Source organism: Cyprinus carpio, chromosome A17 (assembly GCF_018340385.1).
Source record: "Cyprinus carpio isolate SPL01 chromosome A17, ASM1834038v1, whole genome shotgun sequence".
Taxonomy (NCBI): Eukaryota; Metazoa; Chordata; class Actinopteri; order Cypriniformes; family Cyprinidae; genus Cyprinus; species Cyprinus carpio.
Window position 1 is genome coordinate 28,533,387 of NC_056588.1, and position 22,375 is coordinate 28,555,761.

Here is a 22,375-nt window from a genome sequence, read left to right on the forward strand (position 1 = left end):
CAATCATGGGGAAGATTGCTGATCTGACAGTTGTCCAGAAGACAATCATTGACACCCTTCACAAGGATGTTAAGCCACAAACATTCATTGCCAAAGAAGCTGGCTGTTCACAGAGTGCTGTATCCAAGCATGTTAACAGAAAGTTGAGTGGAAGGAAAAAGTGTGAAAGAAAAATAACCAACCGAGAGAACCGTAGCCTTATGAGGATTGTCAAGCAAAATCGATTCAAGAATTTGAGTGAACTTCACAAGGAATGGACTGAGGCTGGGGTCAAGGCATCAAGAGCCACCACACACAGACGTGTCAAGGAATTTGGCTACAGCTGTCGTATTCCTCTTGTTAAGCCACTCCTGAGGGGTCTTTCCTGGGCTAAAGAGAAGAAGAACTGGACTGTTGCCCAGTGGTCCAAAGTCCTCTTTTCAAATGAGAGCAAGTTTTGTATTTCATTTGGAAACCAAGGTCCTAGAGTCTGGAGGAAGGGTGGAGAAGCTCATAGACCAAGTTGCTTGAAGTCCAGTGTTAAGTTTCCACAGTCTGTGATGATTTGGGGTGCAATGTCATTTGCTGGTGTTGGTCCATTGTGTTTTTTGAAAACCAAAGTCACTGCAGCTGTTTACCAAGAAATTTTGGACCGCTTCATGCTTCCTTCTGCTGACCAGCTTTTTGAAGATGCTGATTTCAATTTCCAGCAGGATTTGGCACCTTCCCACACTGCCAAAAGCACCAAAAGTTGGGTTAAATGACCATGGTGTTGGTGTGCTTGACTGGCCAGCAAACTCCCCAGAGAGAATCTATGGGGTATTGTCAAGAGGAGAATGAGAAACAAGAGTCCAAAAAATGCAGATGAGCTGAAGGCCACTGTCAAAGAAACCTGGGCTTCCATACCACCTCAGCAGTGCCACAAACTGATCACCTCCATGCCACGCCGAATTGAGGCAGTAATTAAAGCAAAAGGAGCCCCTACCAAGTATTGGTATTGGTAGAATTTTTTTTATTTTATTGGTCTTATGAAGTATTCTAATTTGTTGAGATTCTAATTTAGTTGACTTTTTTTTGCTAAATGTGAGCCAAAATCATCACAATTAAAAGAACCAAAGACTTAAACTACTTCAGTCTGTGTGCACTGAATTTATTTAATACACGAGTTTCACAATCTGAGTTGAATTACTGAAATAAATGAACTTTTCCACAACATTCTAATTTATTGAGATGCACCTGTATACGTACATCTAATTTTCAAAGCCATATGTTAATATCGTCAGGTACAGAGCCAGTCATTATTGATCTGGTCATTGTACAGCGCCGTCCACGCATGCGCAGTGTCCGCCCGTCAGTTCTGTATTCGGATGACTCCAGACGGCACAGGGTTGGGTGAACGCGTCCCATCATGCAGCGCGCGAACCAGTCCTCCCTCACTCACTCACCCCCGCAGTAGGAGACTCACATCCAGGGATCGGACTAATGGCGGCCGGCAAATCCGTGCGCTGACACGAAATCCACAACAGCCGCTCGGGTACCAGCCTATTTCGTGGCGGGGGCAGGGCGACGTCGCTTCGCTACACGAACGGTAAAGAAGGGAGGGCTGAGGGGAAACAATCGGCGACTTCTAGCAGGACTTTCCTATTTTTAAACATGGATGAACAGCCCGGCGGAGGAGGAGGAGGAGGAATGGCCGCCCAGAGACAGCAGCAGCCCGCTCCGCAGCAGGGCAACAGCAGCATTAATCCCCAGATCTCCAGCGCTGGAGGAGCGCCTATGGTTCAGCATCAGCAAGACGAGATGCCCAGGCCCCAGCAGTACACTATCCCGGGGATTTTACACTACATCCAGCACGAATGGGCCCGTTTCGAGATGGAAAGGGCGCACTGGGAAGTGGAGAGGGCTGAGCTCCAGGTACAGACCCGTGGATTTGCTGACACACTAGTTAGAAACCCCAAATCGGGGCATTGATTGCCATCAAATCGGCTGCTTTATTTGAAGACTTAACGTTGGTTTATTAAGCAATTTACTACAGCTTTACTACAGCTCTCGCGAGCTTCCTGTCCGCCCCATTTATGCTTAACTTAAACCCTTCCATCATTATAAACGAATCCGTCTGCACTCCAAGTATGCGTGACATGGCATTTAGTACGCTTACATTTTAACACAGCGATCTAGTGCGTCGCTCGTAGTGTGGATGGGCTGAGCTAAGCTAAGCTAATATGACATCGCTGTATGTATTAACGATATTACGCCACACTCGGTACGATCGAGTCAGATTATCTTACCCGCGAGCACAGGAGCAAATCTAAAAGTCGTTGTCGCGGATTAATCGTGTCACCAGAAGGCATCTGTCAACGAAAGCCAGCAGACTTTGTCAACTATTCTCTTGTTCTGCCATTTTGTTTTGGTCAATATGGCGTCCCTTCTTTTATTGATCCTTCCTTCTAGCGTTCACTTTCACACCCCGCTGTAAATGTAGCGTTTTTCTGACACGCTATATCCGTTCTTTTAAAATTTAAAAAGTAAACGACGCCGTTTCTTTCTGATTAACCTGAGAGTTCACTGGGAGAAGATGTTAGGCTGAATGACAGCGACAGCCACCATTCGCCTTCATTCTGTGGGAAGAGATGCAGTGGAAGAGAATGGAGACCGAGACTTCATTTATACTTCACATAAGAAAGTTATACAGGCTGGGAACAGCATCAGGGCGAGTATGTGAGGACTTAATGTTCAGTGTTGGGTGAACCATCCCTTTAAGAGTGTTGTGAGCAGATAGTCTTGTTAGTTTTGCTCCCCATCTGTTTAGTATGTTTCTAAAGAAATCAGTCACCTTGTTTTTAAATAGCTGAATGTATCAGCAAATATATTACACCATCATATTTATTTAGTCACCCTGATGTTTTTACCAAACCAGTACGACTGACACAAAAACCATTTGATCAGTTTTGTGTGTGCAGGTTGTTTTGACAGCCATACCTTTAACAGCTGCAATAACTTGGTCTTAAAGGAATAGTGTACTCAAAGACGGAAATTGTCATCCTTTATGTGTTCCCAAACCTGTATGACCAACGCACGTACTTCTGTGGCACATAAAAGAAGAAATTTCTAAAAATATCTCCACATGACAAACAGACGGCTGCTTAGTTAAATTTTTATTTTGTGTGAGCTGTGTTTTATACATTGCAACACTACTGTTTTGGGGAAACTATTACTTGAAGTGTTCTGTTACCTGTATTGATGGGTGTAGCTGTCATATTTTTAAGGCCTACTAGAGCTGAGAGTGTCAGTTTAGCTTTTGTGAATGAGGAAAGGAGCTGGAAGGCCTGGGGCGGGATGTAGCGTTATGTAAACAGTCAGTCTTCCCTTAGCAGGCCGAGGAGTTTTCACCACCCCTGTACAGACTTGTTCAGTGACATGCTTTGAGGATGACTCCCAGCTCAAACTTAATGGGCACTTTTCATTATTCAGAGGAAGTCAGCATGTACTCTCCCACACTCATACCATCCAGGTTTTCTCAGAAAAGGGTTGGTCTTGTTTATCTGCACCACATTCCATGTTTCAGATGTTAACTTGCCACCAAATCATCCGACGCTCACTGAACAACATACTTCAAACCAATTCATTCTAAAAGTTCAGCCGTATCGAATCGTGAATCGTTATTAAATATGAATGTTTTGATTCTCCAGCCTTACGTGCAGATGTTTATGTCCATTATCAGGAGCTCTTCCATGCATTTAGCATATTTTGTACGTGTAGGAGACTTGATGTGATCGTAATGAATAGTTGTTCAGTTCTGCTTAGACAATGTCTGGCTCTAATTGATGTGAAAGTCTTGTCAGTTTGTTGGGCCTCGTAGGCATAGCTGCTAGCAGAGATGTCCTGAGCAGTCGCATGGGGACGGGGTCTGATGAGTGTTATCTGGGTTAGCTCAGGGTTTGTAGGTCATGGTAGCACCATCTTCAGTTTGTCAAGTGCAGGTTTTATATTTGTCACATTGTAACTTTCATGAATGTCTGTAAATCTCTGCCATCTTCTCCTTCATATGTTACCGTCTGACAAGTTCTAACTGAAATCAAAATCATTGCTAAACAATTCACAGACACACTTACTCAGTCACAGGTATTCAATTAGCTTCTATTCAGCAGTTTAAAAAAGCAGTGCTATTTTAGTAACATTTACATATCCTTATTGTATTGTATTATTATTTTGAATTGCCTTTGATTTTATATTTTCAGTTTTCATTTTAGTTTTTATTTTTGTAGTTTTGTTGCATGTTTATTTAGTTATCATTGTTGTTGTTTTTCTATTTAGCCTAGCTTTATTTTCACTTCAGTTTAAACTTATTTTATTTCAGGTAGTTGGAATTGGTTTTTTTGTTGAGTTTTTTAATTTTATTTTTGCTTGTTATATTTAGCCTATATTTTATTTTTATTTCCTTATTGGAATGAACAGAAATAATTTTAATAGTTGTACTTTCAGATTTAGTTAACAATAGCATCACTGGAATAGACAAATAATTAATATCAAATATCTTCCATTTGGAGCAAAAAGACAATTAGGCCTAGTTTGTGTATTTCTTCTTCACTAACAAATATTATCAAATATAGTCACTTTGCTTCCACTTTGTAATGCTCACGTACTTTAATCTGAAATTTCATAAATACAGACAAACAGTGTAATCCATAGCCTAACCCTAAACCAGTCAAGTGTGATGACCAGAACTAACTTTTATATAATAGTGAATGTTGTATTTTTTGGTATTGTCATATTGTAGTTGCATCCAGTTTTAATGAATCATTCTGTAACAATATTAATCTTTCTTAAATATACTTTCATGCTGTTTATTTCTAACTGAAATATAAAGTTCTGCTTCGGATGTGCTGTTCGTTTTGGTTTATACACATTTTACTTGTATAAATATTGTACTATTACATTTTCAGTATATTTCCATTGTGCTATTATTAAACCCATAGGGTCCCCTCATTCAGCTGTTTTTCTCCCACAGCACAGAGTATTTTTAGTGTCTGTGTTCAGTCCGCACAGCTGAAATGCTGTTCTGCCGATCTTTAAATCTGGTAGGTGACAGAGATTTCCAGCAAGCATCAGAGAGCTGCTTGGGGCTGTGAGCAGCCAGCTGTTCCTGACCTTATGTACCAGCCATCCTCACACTGACACTCGCAATGCTGTTTTAACACAATAGTGTTCCATAGTATTACCTGCCAGGACTAGAGTTGTGCTGATAGACAATAGTATTGTGTATCGAAGATAGTCAGAGTTATCGCCAATGGCTGATGCCTTAGATGATATAAAGAAGATTATTATTATCATCAGGGATGTGCCAATCCGATACTGCCATTTTCTGCTAAATCGGGTTTTCGGTCAGACAAGACTGATCCAAATCCGATATTGTGTGTATACTATTGTGTTATTGTTTAGCCCCACGAAAGGCACAAAAACATTATAAAGCACCATAAAGTTTCCGTGCGCTATATTCCAGTTGTTTTGAAGTCGTTCCATAGTTTAATGTGAGGTACAGATGAATATTTAAGTGGTTATATTCAAGTTGACGTAAACTCTTCTAATATAATAGAAATTCTACATTGATTTAAATAAAAAAAAAACTGCTAGTATCGGATCTGTATCACCCATAAACAGAATTTTTGGGATTGGTTCTGAAAAAATTGTATCAATGCATTCCTAATTATTATTATTATTATTATTATTATTATCATCATCATCATCAGACTACTATTATTATCTAATTAATATTAGGGCTTGTTTTTCATCATATTTCTTTTTACACATTTTTACAGTGTTGTGAGTTATAACCAATCACACACGATTCTGATGAGTTTATGAATGCAATGGCCAATCAGACGTAGGGTTGTGCCGATAGACGATAGTATCGTGTATCGACGATAGTCAGAGATATCGATGATGTCGATAGTCAAGACGATATTAGGCTCATTCTCCTATTAATGTATTAAATTATAATAATATAATTATTATTTTTTTTATTTGGCTGCCTATTTGAATTCAGCTATCAAAGTGCCTCGCTATTTCACTTCAGCACCGCATTTCACACACACGTGCACAAATGAGGATTAGAGCCTGTAGCCGGTGAAGAAGTCTCCATCCACAAACAGACATAGCCTACATCGTCTGCAGATATAAAGAATTTCATTGCACTTTAACAAGTAATCTGAATGGCCTATATATTTGCAATATTTTAAACGAGCCCTGACTAACTGAGTTTAATGCCACAGTTATGTTAGAATGCACCTCATTCATTTCTGTTGGGGTTGCTTTGGGTTCCTCATGGGGTGCACGGTCCGCAGCGCTGTATGACTGATGCATCGGTTCAATTGAACTTTACTCCAAATATATGAACTTACCTGTTTTAAATACTTTATATTTAACGTGTTCGTTTATGTCCAATATTTAGTGTTAAACTGTTGGTCTTTAAATGAAATCTGCTATTGATTTTCACCGTTGACTGATTTTGCAGAACATTTAGACTGATAACTTCCGTGTGCAGATGCGGCAAATTTGACTTTATATGAACTAGCTGTTTTAAATATAGTATTTTTATATTTAACGTTAGTTTATCAGTATGTTTGAAAGTATATTTTTTCGATTATTGATGATTCCATATGCTCACTCTCGCGCACCTGCGCAGTTTAAAACACCAAATAGTCACAAAGGCCCCATTTACACTGCATGGTTCAAGTGACCCAATTCCGATTTTTTTCCTCTCATGTGGCACAGATCGGATATGACCGGTGAACGTGTAAGCAGGAAAAAACCGCATGGATTCCGATTTTCTCAGATCGGATTCAGGCCTCATTCATATGTGGTAATAAATCAGATATGAATTGGATACGTGCATTTGCGTGTGCCATGTAAGCAGACAAATCGGATATTCCCCAGTAAATGCGAGTCGTTCGTCATTAAAAAAGTGACGTCAACTCAGGTGGACACCACCAACTGAGATCACATGACTTATTATAGGTGCGATGGAGGATGAAGGATACACACAGTGGAGCAATGCGGAGGTTTCATGTCTTTTAAGTCTTTGGGGCGAAGAGACAGTGCAGGCAAAAATGCAGGGTTGTTACAGAAATAAATCCGTGTTTGAAGACATGTCACGAGATATGGGGAGGCACGGTTTAAGCGATTTTTTCTCCGCCGTACGAGACCAATGTTTTGCTGATTTTTTTTTTGTTTACTTTTCAAAATATTGTGAAAACCAAAACACTGTATAATTTTATTTGCATCTGCATCCATTGTATTTCGTGCTGTTTTACTTCCTTTTCCGGGTCAGAATGTCTACGTTTGGTAGTTTCAGCAGTTTATAGTGTAAATGCAAAAATCGGATACGGGTCACTTTTAAACGATGATGTCAGCGGGTCGTCAAAAAAATCGGATATAGTCAGAAAATCGGATTTGGGCATCAAGACCTGCAGTGTAAATGCAGCCAAATTATCACAAATTCTCTCATCATATAAGAGATTTATTCATCATACTACAGTGTAGACGTAGTGATGTTCTTTGATAATGTAAATATTCTTTGCTCGTTTTCTGTAGCTGAGAAAAAGTATGTATTATAATTAGTAAATTTCAATGTTTTTATTGAATTATCATGTTTAATACAAATTCAGTCATATTAAAAATATTTTATGACATGACATCCATATACTACTTAACTTAAAAGACATAAAGTGTTGTTAATAGATTACACTAATATTAGGCTGCTTTTAGCCTTACCCTGGAGTAGGGTTACTCTCCGGCTATGAAACTAAGTAAATAATTAAATAAATTAGCATGATAATATCGTGTATTGGCAATTTCACATACTGATGGTATGACTATGGAGCATATTTCCTAACACTAGCCAGCCCTTTAGACTGCTTAGGAAGTGAGAATGAAACTGAATCACCAAAAAAGTAGGTCTAGTCAAGTTAGTCCAGAATTAACACATTGCGTTCATGCTATTGATGTATGCTTGATCCTTAAAAATTTGGTAAGGTGAATTTCTAATGGCCTAATGCTGTACTAATACAGACTCAGCTCATTAATATTCAGATCTTAATGCATGTATCCCATTACAGGGATGAACCAAGTAGTAATCTGATCACTTCAAGCTGCATGTTTGTTTGTTTGTTTGTTTGTTGGAGTGGTAAACTTAAACTTTAACACAAGACTATGCCAACTAGACATGATGGGGATGTTTTAAGATCAGAGAACTTATTTATGATATGGGCCATATTGGACAAATGGAGATGTTTTGAGGAAACACTTGTAAAATTGAAATGAATATCACCCACACATTTACCAGGCTTGCTATGGGAAAGGACTTTTAAAGGCGAAAATGTCCCTTTTTTTTTTTACTTTTTTTTTCTACTCACCATTTATTTAGTTCATCGTTATCATCAGTATTTTGTGTTTGTGGTTTCATCAGGTTTCTCGACTGCAGTGTCAGCATCAAGACCCGGTCAGCTCTGTTGGACTGCCGTGAAATGCTGTAACCATTTGCAACTTAGGAAATATGAGTCCTTGATTAACAAAAGAGGAAGCTAGACCAACGAGGAGTGAAAACAATGACCATTTCAGTCAGTCCCTGATGCAACTTCAACCGTTATGACTAATGCTGCAGATGTCTTTGCTCTCACTTAATAGTCTGATTATACTATAACTTACTTGCTTACACACTGAATAGTTGAACAAGCCTTGTCAGAGGATTTTGTCCAGCTGGTTTCTTGAAATTTTGTAAAGATTCAGCACAATTGCAGGCTTGAGAGAATGTCTAATCGGTTTATAAATTAAAGTAAATTTTCTTAACAGGTTGACTACAATACAGTTCAAAGGTTTGGGGTTAATTAGTGTTTTTTTAAGAAATGCTTTATTCAGTTAGGACGCATTAAAATGATCAAAAGTGACAGTAAAGACATTTATATTCATTAAAATGTGATATATCGCCATGGTATATTTGACATTTTTTAAATATCGCACACAGCGCTCACATTCTCCCTCTTCATGTTTGCTGTCGCCGTTTAACAGTTCTGTCTAATATGGATAGAAGTCTGTAATAAACAGATAGAACTGTTAAACAAAGGTTTATAAAAGGATTGCTTTTATATTATTAGTAATAGAAAGGCAAACATTATAATGCTTTCTCGTTTACCGTCAACATTGAGCAAATACGCATTTATATCATTTAAACAAATCTGTAAAAGTCTAATAAAAATTTAATTCACAAACCTTGAAGAACTTCAAGGACTTTGAATCTAGCTGTTAGATCTTGTTAAGTGCTTTTATATCCTGCATGATCGCGTGTACTTTGCATGAAGGTAGGTCCATGCAGATTGAATTCAGCTTTCAATTCAGAGTTCAGCTTCACTGGAGATGCACAATCGACAAACTTCAAACTCGTGATTTCAAACTATGCTGCACTTTATCCTTTTGCCCGCTGTCATATTCATGTCATTTTCACTGTGTGCTGTATGTAAAACGAGTGTTACTTTGGATTTATTTAAAAAAAAAAAAAAAAAATTCAAATGCACATAGCCTGCCCAGATTACAGAGTGCCCTCTTGGCTACAGAGTTTACTTCCTTTTATTAATATTTTTTAAATATTTATTTTTATTTGTGAAAAATACTGTAACAGGATTACAGAATCAAGAAGTTTTCATCTAAAGTATGTTTATTGCCACATTTTTACACTATTTATTTTAATATTATTTCAAATTTCTTAAATCTTAATTAAAAATATATAATATTATTATATCTATATATATATATATATATATGTGTGTGTGTGTGTATATAATATATTATATATATATATATATATAATATATATATCTATATATATATATATATATATATATATATAGATATAAATAGAAAATATTTATACCAATATATATTCCAGTATTTATAATGTTATGAAAGATTTATTTTTCCACAAAAAATATTTTTTCCCACAAAAAGCAGCACACCCGTCTACAACATTTTTTTTATTATAATCAAAGTTTCTCAAGCTCCAAATCAGCATATTCTGATGGATCATGTGTCATTAAAAACTGTAGTAATGAAGATTCAGCTTCACAAGAATAAATTACATTTTAAAATATATTTAAATTGAGAACAGTTGTTTTAAACGGTAGTTAATGTTACTGTTTTTAATGTATTTACTATATGCTCAAATAAATGCAGCCTTGGTGAGAATAGGAGACTTAGACATAGGTTTTGGATGATGTATAGAACGAAAGCTGTTGAAAAAAGATATTTTCATGATATGCAGGTAGTTCAGCTTTAGGTCAGGCTGAACTCGAGATTCTGAAGTGTGTTAACTTAACATAACAGAATTGCACAAATAGGTTTCCTGACTGTTCCCACGCCTGCCATCAGTGGACAAACCAAGTAATGCTCAAACAAAACCATTTTTTCATAGCGCTACAGAGTTTGTGCTTTTTTGGGTAAATCAACCAGCACTTTTGACAGTCAGCTTACTAGTTAGTGGCATTTTAAAAGTCGTCTTTGTCCAGTACAGTTTATTTCAGAGAAATGAAAAAATTCAAGTAGTCGAACAGCTTTCGTGAGTTTGTCTGTCAGACGAATGGTTACGTCAACAGTTAGTAAAATCGTCATTAGCTTGTAATATTCACTGCTGTTAACTCATTAATCTGACAACTGTATGGTGGAATGTGTCATGCGTCGATGAGGGCTATTCTTGCCCCATGCGCTGCAGCTCGCCCCTTGGTAAGGCTCTAGTTTTGGCCAGTGATCTCACTATGTTTCCCTTGGGCTGCCTGTGAGGCGTCTCAGTGGAGTGACCTCACACATTGATTCCAGCGCTGTGAACGTGGGGGTGGGGCTGGGCGATATGACGATAATATTGTATATCGATATCTTGTAAGTATCACAGTGTTGATGTCAACAGTCAGGTAACAGATGATTATCAACATTATCGGGGAAAAAAGACAAACCTAATAAGTTGCAAAAAATATTTTTCACAGCCCCATAGTCAAGAGTTTAGAAAGAAAACAAGGGTGTATTGGATCGGTGCACTGACAGCAGCCGCTGCCGCCAGTCATTAATGTTAATCAAGGAACAAAAGAAAAGAAAATCACTGATCTTGACTGAATCACTTTTGTAAACCTCAGTTTATATTTTATTTGCCTGTTGTTTTGTGCTGACTACTGTAATGGCAATGTGCATCTGTGTATGTGTTCCAATATAATTTATCCTTATTTAGGGTATAGGCCTATTATATTTTGATAATTAAAAGTTTAACAGAAAAAAGATAAAAAGTAGCACTGCATGTGTTTCTAAATATTTATTTAAACAGACTGTATAATGATGAAAAACCATAAACATGATTGGTATAATTAAAATATGCAAATTCCTCAGTGCAGTATTTTTACAGATTCTTTAAACCGTGTATACAATATAATTGTTTGATTAAGCTGAGATATAGCACTATAAACTTTCAAGTTTTGTTGCAAACGGATAAAGACATTAGTAGGCTTCTCAGCTCCCAGTCAACATGTGCACGCATTCAGTTTCTGCATCCCAACACTGAATATTATATTGTGGCCATTGTATTTTGATTAATAAAATAAAAATTATAAAAATGACAATACAAAAAATGTATTTAATTTACCTTGCTTCTAAATTAATAAAGCAGTTATTTTTATTTAGTTAAAAACGGGCCAAAAGAGACATCCAAACGAGTAGGCTACCAGAAAGGGAAAAAACATAAAAAGGGAAAAAAAACGTAATGTTTTTGCTTAGAATTAGATTTTAATCCCTACATGATTTTAGTAATACATGATAAATATCAAATACGTTATAGCTTGAGTACAAGTTTAAAAACAGCGGAGCAATTATTATAATCAAGGAAATTAAAGTTACCATCATGAAATTTGTCTACTTGGGGCGATAATTCCAAGAAGAAAAAAACGTCGGAAAATAGGCATATTATATTCTAGACATTATTATATGACATCAGCATGCATTTATCATTGTTACAATCACCGCCAGAATGTCCAGCTTCACCTGATGACTTTCACCTCTATGATGAGAACTTAAAACTGGGTTCTATTATTTTTCCTCAACAGTTCACAAAAACGAAATTAATTTCAAAAGCAAACTTGATAAGAACAGAGTGGAAATTATTAGCAACACCAAAGTAACAGCAAAGCTAATATTTTCTGTTAGTTTAAGCTCAAACTAAGAAAAGTAAAACTAAACTTAAGACCAAACTGAACATGGTGTGTGTTTATGGTGCAGGTCGGCAGTGTTGTCTCAGCGGGGGCGGGGCATGGTGGAGGTGGGGCTTAGGTAGATGATATTATAGGATATCACAGTATTTTTATATTTGATATTTTTTTACATGTCACCCAGCCCTAGTGGACTTCTGCCAGATGCTTAGACAGTTCTTCTCAAGAACTCACCTCATACTCTTTGCAGTGATGCCACAGTTACTGATTTATTTACAGATAATGGTAAATAATGTTTGTATAAGTCTGTAGGTCAGAGAATATATATATATATTTGTAATCAGATCATGCTGTTACGGGGTCATACACATGGTGTGTTTTTGAGTAGTGCAGGCCTCGGTGTGTCAGTCTTGTTCTAAAATGTCTGTACAGACAGCTGTCTTGTGTGAAAGCTCCTTCAAGCCCAGCCTGTGTTCTCTCACTGGCCTTTTCTCTCTTGATCTAAAATGTAGTTTCTTTGGATATAAGTCTTTATGAGTAATATAAAGTAAAACATTTTCACAAAAATTATTTGTTACAATTAACATTTAATTATGCTCCTAACTTGTATGTAAGTTCCATAATGAGGAATGCTTATGCCGTCAGAACAATTCATGTTATTTTCATATTATGGCCTATAGCCGATAAATTATCTCCTATTAAAATTCTATACTATTATTATACTAAAATCAATTATTTTAAATATTAATATAAATAATATTATTTTAATGCTACACTTTATTTTAGTACAATTAGGCAGAATGTGCAATTTTGAAAATGTATATTCTTTTTGAGATTTGCCTAAAGATTACATTTAACAGTATTATGAAATTGTTAGTGTTTTTAATGAAAAGTTTGATGTGATGATGGTACAGGCAATCCAAATAGAGGAAAAGAGTATGCTCAATTAAATTCACCATAAGAATAAAACTTTGTATTCTTTATGGAATATTGTACAGTTTGTTATAATATATAATTTATCCATCATTTAAAAAAAATATTCCATCCCAATCTTTAATCAAAAATATTATAAAAAACGTTTCTTGTTTGAGAAGCCATTTTATCCGTATACACTTCCGTATATACTTCATATACTAGTTTTTATATGTTGCTATATTTCTTGCCATTGCTTCACTGGGGGAACTTTTTCTGTTTACAAAGTATTACACTTTGCTCCTCAGCATATTGCTTGTCAGATATTTGAGTTTGACAGTTAAATATTTTTAAGTTCATGAGGTGAAGGTAGTGTTGACTCGATCAATGGACTAGCGTCTCACTGTCCTGCTTGTTGTGCTGTATTTTACATGTCGGAAAGAAATGCCCATAAACTTTTTTTTTTTAAGGTGAAATTTGGAACTTCACTTTTATTTAACAAGTTGTATTAAACCCTATATTTCTATCTGTCATCATGCGGTTTAGGAAAATATTGTATAATCGAATTGTAAAAGGACAGGACCACCTCACCTTTCCTGTTTCTATGAAAACCGTAAAGGATGTCCTTCTCTAGTTTACCTGCCAAACAAATAAAGTTGTCACGAGAGCCTGCAAGAGCTCTTTTTCTCCAGTAGGTTGAGGGTTTGGGTTGTCTATAAATACCCCCTCCCCTTGCCTCCTCTCATTCACTTCCTGGCCTTTAAGAGGGGTCAAGTTGCACAGCTGCTCTCATTTGCTAATGTTAACCTGCTCTGTAGAGCTCTGTTCCTCTGGGTCATCGCCCGCCAGTGGCCTTGTGTTTGTTCCTCTTTAGAAAATAAGAGATCTTTGCATTTTTTGCTTGTTTGTTTTGGGTCTGATTTTCCAGGGCATCTTATAGCCAATTAAAACTGGGTTCTTGGCTTTCATTCAGTCTGATTCAGCAATCGATTTGACTGATTCATTAAAAAGAACTGCACTAATGTAACAATCCATTTACAAATGCGTATTGCATTAAATGTTCACTTTTGTGTGATGTCAGCAAGGGCAATGCTGTTTATCGTCAGTATAGAGGGGGGGAACTATGACTTCACTTTGTAGGCAAAAACCCGGAAGCAAGTTAGCATTTTAGCACTTCTGGTTCCAGCGTTCCAGAGTCATTGGGTTTCTTGAATGGGAGTTTAATTAAATTCCCTAAAATAAGGTCTGTGTTTAACACAAGCTCAAAATGCTTTCACATTTTATTCTACGACAAAACACACCAGTTACACCCCACTAGTGATTTTTTTTTTTTAAACTGTTACGTTTCTTGAAAAAGATGGTTGCTAACAAGTTGCTAAATGGGACTACAGGCATCGTCTTAGACATTAAAAGTCATCACTCCAAACTGTTGATTTATAGCATTTTCCAATTGTAGTATAATTAGTACAGTTAATTGTAGGATAATCAATTAATAGTTTCCCCGCATTTGATTATTTTTGTTTGCCAATATTTTTTGCTTTGCCCCGAAATGCAATCACAAGTCTTCAGATGGAAGATGCTTGTTATATTGCTTGTTTCCTACTGATGCGGAGACTGACAAGCTGGGCAAAACCATGATCATATTCTGTGCATGTTTTGCGCAGCTTGTCAGTAGTGTAGTAAATGCTGCTCCATGTGAAAGCATGCACATGTAGAGATTTACCACTGATTACAGAACCGGCTTTACTGATGAGATGTACATTAAATATCGTGCCGATATTTATCGTGCATCCCTAGTTTGTACAATAAAGTAAACTCATATTACGATTATTCCATGTAAACACCACATTTACCAGCTTTACCTGGTCACCGTGAAAGTGAAACTAACAATGCATAGTGCTTAAAGCCACACTAAAATTAAATGTTTATGACCATATGAAGCTGTTAGAAAGCAGAACATTTGAGGATTTTCTAGAACCAAGGATAAAATAACAATTTGTGTAACCACCCTAACAAAATTATAGCTGAAATGTGGTACTTTATTAACTAAATTAAATATAATATCACCACATCCAAAAACTTGCTCACTCTGCTATTTAATAGATTAAATGCACTAGAATTTTATTGAATACTACATGGAGACTACACTTTTTTTTATTCAAATATTCATTTTAATCAATGATTTATTGACTTAATGCACCTTATCTCGAAATGTACAGAAATACGTGCTTTCATATGTGCTTTAGTTATGATAAGTTAATTTATTCACTGCTTGCTATTTATTATTAATGTTTCATTTCTGTTTTAAGTTTGGATCTAGTTTTGTATTTATTCCAGTTTTTATATTAAAAGGTTCATGTAACATGGATTAAAATTCATCCACAGAGTAAATCCTTTTCACTGAACATGCTTCTAAAAATAAGTTGTGGGAAGCATGGTAATGGTGACGTTGTAGTTCGTTTTTAGTCTTTTTTTATGTTTTTTTTTTTGGAGTTGGTATTTAGTATTTTGGTTTTGTAAAGGTTATATTATTTTGTGAAGATTATTATCTTGATGGACAAAACGTCTAAGTAAGTGGTTGAACACAGAGCTTTTTTTTTGTTTGTTTTACAATAATTCAAAAGCCTATTGAAAAATCCTATTGGCTTTTTGTCGAGGGAACCGGTGTGATGCTAACAGCTGATTGGCCTACAAAGTGACATCATAGTTCCCCCACTCTATATTATTTTGGTGCCAAGTCTTTCTTATAACATGCAATTCACAAGCTAAAATATATACACTAGTTTAACCTTTTTGACCTCCTTTTGTGTCTTGCAGGCCCGAATAGCGTTCCTCCAAGGAGAAAGGAAGGGTCAAGAAAATTTAAAGAATGACCTTGTTAGAAGAATAAAAATGTTAGAATATGCATTAAAGCAAGAAAGGTTTGTAGTGTTTTTTTTTTTTTTTTTATACATGCATACAAATATTATGAATTTTAACAAAGATTCTCTCTTCTATTTCCAGAGCAAAATACCATAAATTAAAATATGGGACAGAACTAAATCAAGGTGAAATGAAAATGCCTAGCTTTGAATCAGGTAAGTGGACACAACCTACTTTTTAAAATGTGTACATACACTACCATTCAGAAGTTTGAGGTGGGCATTTAAAAAATTTAAGGTTTTAAGTCTATTAAGGCAGCATTTTTTTTTGATCAGAAATGCTATAAAAATAGTTAGCCTATATTGTGAAATATAATTACAATTTGAAGTAACTGTTTTATTTTAATATATTTTAAAATGCAATATATTCTTATAATGGCAAAGATGGATTTACTTCAGTCTTTGGTGTCACATGATCCTTCAGAAATCATTCTGATATGCTGATTTGCTGCTCAAGAAACATTCCTTATTAATAATGTTGAAAACAGTCGTGCTGCTTAATGTGTTTGTGGAAACTGTGTTGCATGTTTTAATAAAAAAGGCAGCATTTATTTGAAATTAAAAAAAAATGTTTGATTTTAATTTTTTTTTTATGTTTTTTTGCTTGCTGAATAAAAGTAGGAATTTTAAGAAAAAATAACTGACCCCAATCTTTTGTATGTGTATATACATATATGTTTTTGTTCTGCATTCAATGATGTAGTTTGTTTATTCTGTTTCTTAAACAAGATACCAAAGATACAGAGGTCTCGGCTATACCTCAGAACAGCCAGTTAACGTGGAAACAGGGCAGGCAACTCCTCAGACAGTAAGTTGGCTATGCTTCTCTGAATGATACATCCTGTGTGGGTGTGAAAGTATCAGTTCGGCTCAGTTCATGGGCACCTGCGTCGTCAGCTTATGGCTGTTTATGTCACCTGATTGTCTGAGCTCTGTTCTGACTGTCTTTATACCTCCCTTCTCCTATCCTTCAAGATATCTTCAGGAAGTAGGTTATACGGACACAATACTGGATGTCCGGTCGCAGAGAGTGCGGTCGTTACTGGGGCTGTCAGGCTCAGAGCAGAACGGTTCTGTGGAAACCAAGAACCTAGAGCAAATTCTCAATGGAGGAGAGTCTCCAGCCAAAAGAAAGGGACAAGACATGAAAAGGTACAGATTTATTTCGAATTTTTTGGGGTCGATTTATCTGGTAGATTAATATAAACAGTTAAAAGAAAGATTTCCATGTTAGCTGTTGTAAAGCATTGTTCATGATGCCTTTGGTCTAACAGGAATCCAGAGGTTCTGGAGACATTTAATTTCTTAGAAAATGCTGACGATAGTGATGAAGAGGAAGATGATGAGGTGATATAATGGAAGATGTGCCTGACAGGAGTAATAAACGTAGAATAAAGAAGCATAAAATTAAGGTGCGTAACAATTTGAGTTAGTTATTGTTCTCAGTATGACTTGTTTATGTATTGTATCCTATGATGATAACTTTTCCAGGTCGGAAATGAAGGTTTGGCCTCCGACTTACGGAGGACCCCGACACAGAGGATTGGCACTGAAGGAGTTTGACTTTTTGGTAAATGCAGAGGATGGAGAAGGTGCCGGGGAGGCTCGGAGTTAAGGAGACGGCACAGAGTGGGGTAAATGTACATTTATATTTATGCATTTAGCCGACACTTTTATCCAAATGCGACTTACAGTGCATTAAGGGTAACAATTTTTTTTTTTTTAACCTACAGGTGTTCCCCTGGGAATCGAACCCACACCTTTTGCACTGCTAACGCAATGCTCTACCACTGAGCCACAGAATTGCACAATTGCAGAAAAATATATATATGATTTTTTTTTTGTCTTGCAATTCTGAATAAATTGCAGGTTCCGAGATATAAACTCAGAATTGCAGAATCTGTAATGAAGTAGGGCACATCTCAAAGGAGTGTTTGATGACTGAGCTATGCCTGCAGATCTATTATCATGTAGGGTTAAAATAAGGCCTGCAATTAAAGGACTGCTTCACCCAAACAGGAATATTTTGTTATCATTTACTTGCCCTTATGTTGTTTCAGCTCTGTTTTCTTTCTCCCATGAAACACACAAGAGATTGCAGGTCTTTAGAACTACAGTGAAAGTGAATGGAGATTTTATACTGGCTCCAAACAGGATGTTAAAAGCCCCGATAGGCACATAAGTGCATAATAGTCGACAATCTTACTGACCCCAAACTTTTTTGACCGTAGATGTGTCTAGACGTGCATTAGGTATGCCTACATCAACATGGTGAAATATGACTTAAGTCAAAGCTGTCATAGAGCTCCAGAATACTAGGACATGTTAGTGGTATTTCGGGAATACAAATCCACCGTCTACTTTCAGGACAGTGCTTTGTGGCACACGCTGGCCCTGCGGTAGAATCTTAATTAGGCCAGTTGCTGCATCAGCATTCCTGACAGCTTCCAGCACAGAGATTCTCTTACTGCTCCGAGCAGAGCCAGCTGGGTCATACACATCAGCTCATTGCATCCGCGACACACCTTCACTTCTGCTTGATTATCTTCTGACCTCTTTTGTCTTACCTCTCTTCTGTCTTTTCTGACCCACTTCTAAACTAAAGATTATGTAAATGCCACCATATGTAGAGACAGTGTATTTTTGGGTCAAGTGGCATGGTTGTGTGTGACAGTGTGTGTCACCCTTAAATCAAGACAATGTATACCATAAGTCGCTCTGTATAATTTCTTATCTCTGTATCTATGAGGGTTGCACAGAGTATGGTTCTAAAAAACGGTTAAAAAAAGTGTTTTTAAAGATAAAACTATATAAATTAATATAGAAAAGGGTCACAGTAGTACTATCAATATACTAAAGTTAATGCCTATTACAAAATGCATAATACAAAATTTGTATTAAAAAAAATACTTAATGAAACTACAAATTTTATTTAATGAAACATTTATTGGAAAGTATAAATATTTCTTAACTAATAAAATGTTGCAGTAACATATATATATATATATATAAGCCAGGGTGGAAGGAATACGTAGAAGAGCTTCATGTAGAGGCCCGCAATGCTTTTTAAAAAATGGGCAGGAGTCAGGCAAAAGTAGGCATGGCCCCTTGTTTGAAACAAAAAAAAAGCACTAATGCCAGATTTAAATGTGCACTTCGCTATTAAAAAGAAATAGAAAGCATTATGAGGTTCGATTCACTGGCTTGGAAGCTGCAAAATAATAAAATGTTAATGATTTCTGGAAAGAAATTTAAACCATTAATAATTGCAAAAATATCTCTTCTAAATCTAATATAGATGGTGTGGAGTGGTCCTGATGAAATTTCACAGTTACAAGTGGAAACATTATTGTGTGAACTACTAAACTTCCCTGTGTAAAAGTAAATCTGTTTGTGGTGGATAATGTGGAGTATAATGATGATGTTGTTATTACTTCTTTCTGAAATCCATGAAGCAATAATATTGAAGCTATAAGATATTAAGGCATGGTCGGGGACCATATTACAGCTGAACATCTTAAACTTTGCCAGCAGAGAAACTGTGTCCTCTGGTGGCTATATGTGCTGCCACAGGGTTTTTTTGTTCATAGGGAGTTACCTGATTCTATGCTGCTATCCTATTTAGAGCTGGAATTTACCTGTTATTAAGGATAAAAGTAGGGGAAGCTGAATAGCTCAGATAACTATAGGCCAATAGCTTTGGCCAGTGCTATGTCCAAAAGTGCTGGAGACAGTTGTTCTGTGTGGGCTTGAGAGGTAATGTCCCGTCTACACGATAATCAATTTGGTTTTAAACTAAAGCATGGTACTGATTTATGTATTTTTTTGCACTAAAAGGAAATTTTAGATAGATATAATAAAACAAAATTCCACAATGTTCTTGTAAGCTTCATTGATGCCTCCTAAAGCATTTGACCGTGGTTAATCATCAAAATTGTTTTTAAAATTGATTAAAAGTGGGGTCCCTGGTTTCTTGAGGATTAGAATCTTGGTCTATTGGTATTCTCATCAGATACAATGAGAGTCAAATGGGGGAGGGTAACAACGGCTCCCTTTAAAGTGACCAATGGGGTTCGACAGGGTGGAATTCTGTCTCCTTTTCTTTTTAATGTGTATATGAATGATTTGTCTATGATTTTAAATGCTTGTGGTACAGGTTGTAGGGTTGGTGACTCACTAACTAATCACCTTATGTAATGCTGATGACTTGGTCATCTTTAGCCCATATAGTGCTGGTATACAACAGCTTTTTGAGACTATGCACACAGTATGGGTGTAGATTTTGATATAAAGTATAATCCAAAAAGAGTAAAATTATGACTATAAAGTCGAGATGATAAACATTCTCATTTTCCTGATTTTTATCTATCTGGTACTGTACTTGATGTATGCACAGATATGTACATATATCTGGCCATATTATTGCAAATGACCTGTCTGATGACAAGGATATTTATAGGCAGTCAGGCCAGAAGCTGTATGTGCAAGCGAACATGTTGTGTCGTAAGTTTAGTATGTGCTCTGTTCCCTGTGAAGATTTCTAATCTTTAGAACATACTGTACACCCGTTGTATACTGCCTATCTTTGGTGCCTGCTATAAGCAAGATAGCATTAGAGAAGCTCACAGTGGCTTATAATGACAGCATGAGGCTGCTGCTAAGAGTTCCAAGAGACTCCAGTGCAAGCCATATGTTTGTTAGTGCTTAAAACCTACCTGTGCTGCAGTCTTGCGTAACTTAATGTTTAGATTTATGGGTAGGGGTGTCTGAGTCAAAATGACCTAATTGCTGTGTTGCATAACCCTAGACGAAGTTCTGTAAGATTTTTCGTCCAGACTGTGGGAACCATTGGTGTACATGTCTGTATGTTAGACACTGAACACTGTGGAGGGTCTATTTTTTACTTCTTGTATATTTATTATTATTTTATTTTTTCTCCCTATGTATGTGTTTTTGTATTGTACTATGGATCCCTCTTCTGGGTCTGGAAATAATAATAATATATATACATACATATATATATATATATATATATACATATATATATATATATATATATATATATATATATATATATATATATATATAATTTTTTTTTTCTTTTTTTTCTTTTTTTTTTAATTGCTTTTTTTTTTAGACATTATTCCTACCTCAGTTATAAGAAATGAAATTGATTACCCTGTTTTTAGAACCAAAGTTGAGGTTCTTTTTTCTTTATAAACTCACCCGCGCAGGTTGCATACCCCTGGCTTTTGGGAACCCCCTTCCCACAAGACGTACCAGAGGCTGGCCTGGTGTCATTATTCATATTTAAAGTCTGAAATTTGGTTGATTGCGCCAACCCGTGTTAGTGTTGTACATTTAAGGAACTGTATTTCACCCCTCACAATACTGTTCAACTGTGATGTCTTTGATAGTTAAATGTCTTTTACTAAGCTCTGTTTTCCACTGGGCCCTTCTCTTCTTCTTTCCTATCTTAGTTGAGCCTTTGCCATTCACAACGTGGCTGGGGTTCAAGCCCTTTTCATGGGCTATGATGACATGTTGGAAAGTGTGCTGGGCCTGGGAGACCTCGCAGATCTGAAAGTGTCCAATGACGAGGCTGAATACAGCTATGATGTAAGTACCCCAGCTTGACAAAGACTGCTCCTCTGCTTTGATAATATTCTATTCTTCATAGTCTCTGTTTAAAAAGAAAAAAAAAGGTCTGTTCCTTGCTCAGTTTTAAATGCAGTCTGTATTGTGTTAACCATCAGTTAACAGTTATAAAAACAGCTGGTCCTGTTTACTCAAATGTCATGTACTATATTAGTTTAATTCTGTATAAAGGTTACAGAGGACCTCAGTTGTCCAAGCTGGTGTGGTTTGCTGTGTGCTCAAATAGGACAACTATCCTAATGCCTCACAGTCAGTCCACCTGCAATTCCCAGGTTTCGTTTCACAGTTGTTAAAATGCCTCTACAACGGCCCCTCCCCCACCCTCTATTTTTAGCTGCCAGCCAATAAGGACGCGTTCAGGAAGACATGGAATCCCAAATATACCCTGCGAAGCCACTTTGATGGAGTGCGGGCCCTGGCCTTCCATCCTGTGGAACCGGTGTTGGTCACAGTCTCGGAAGACCACACCCTCAAACTGTGGAACCTCCAGAAGACAGTTCTCTGCCAAAAGTAAGGGCGCGCTTGGGCTTCAGGGAAAGGGGAGTCTTGGGATTGGCTCTTTGGTCTTCGAATCAAATATCATGCAACATTAATGTTCCAAACAAACCCTAAACAAACTTTCATATTGCTTTGCAGAAGTGCCTCTTGATGTGGAGCCCATATACACTTAGAGGG

General features: G+C 36.6%; 1 pseudogene; it reads left to right on the top strand.

The window, feature by feature from the left end:
- Window positions 1-1,279: 1,279 nt before the first annotated feature.
- LOC122148254 lies at window positions 1,280-22,349 on the top strand (annotated as a pseudogene).
- The last annotated feature ends 26 nt before the right edge of the window (window positions 22,350-22,375 follow it).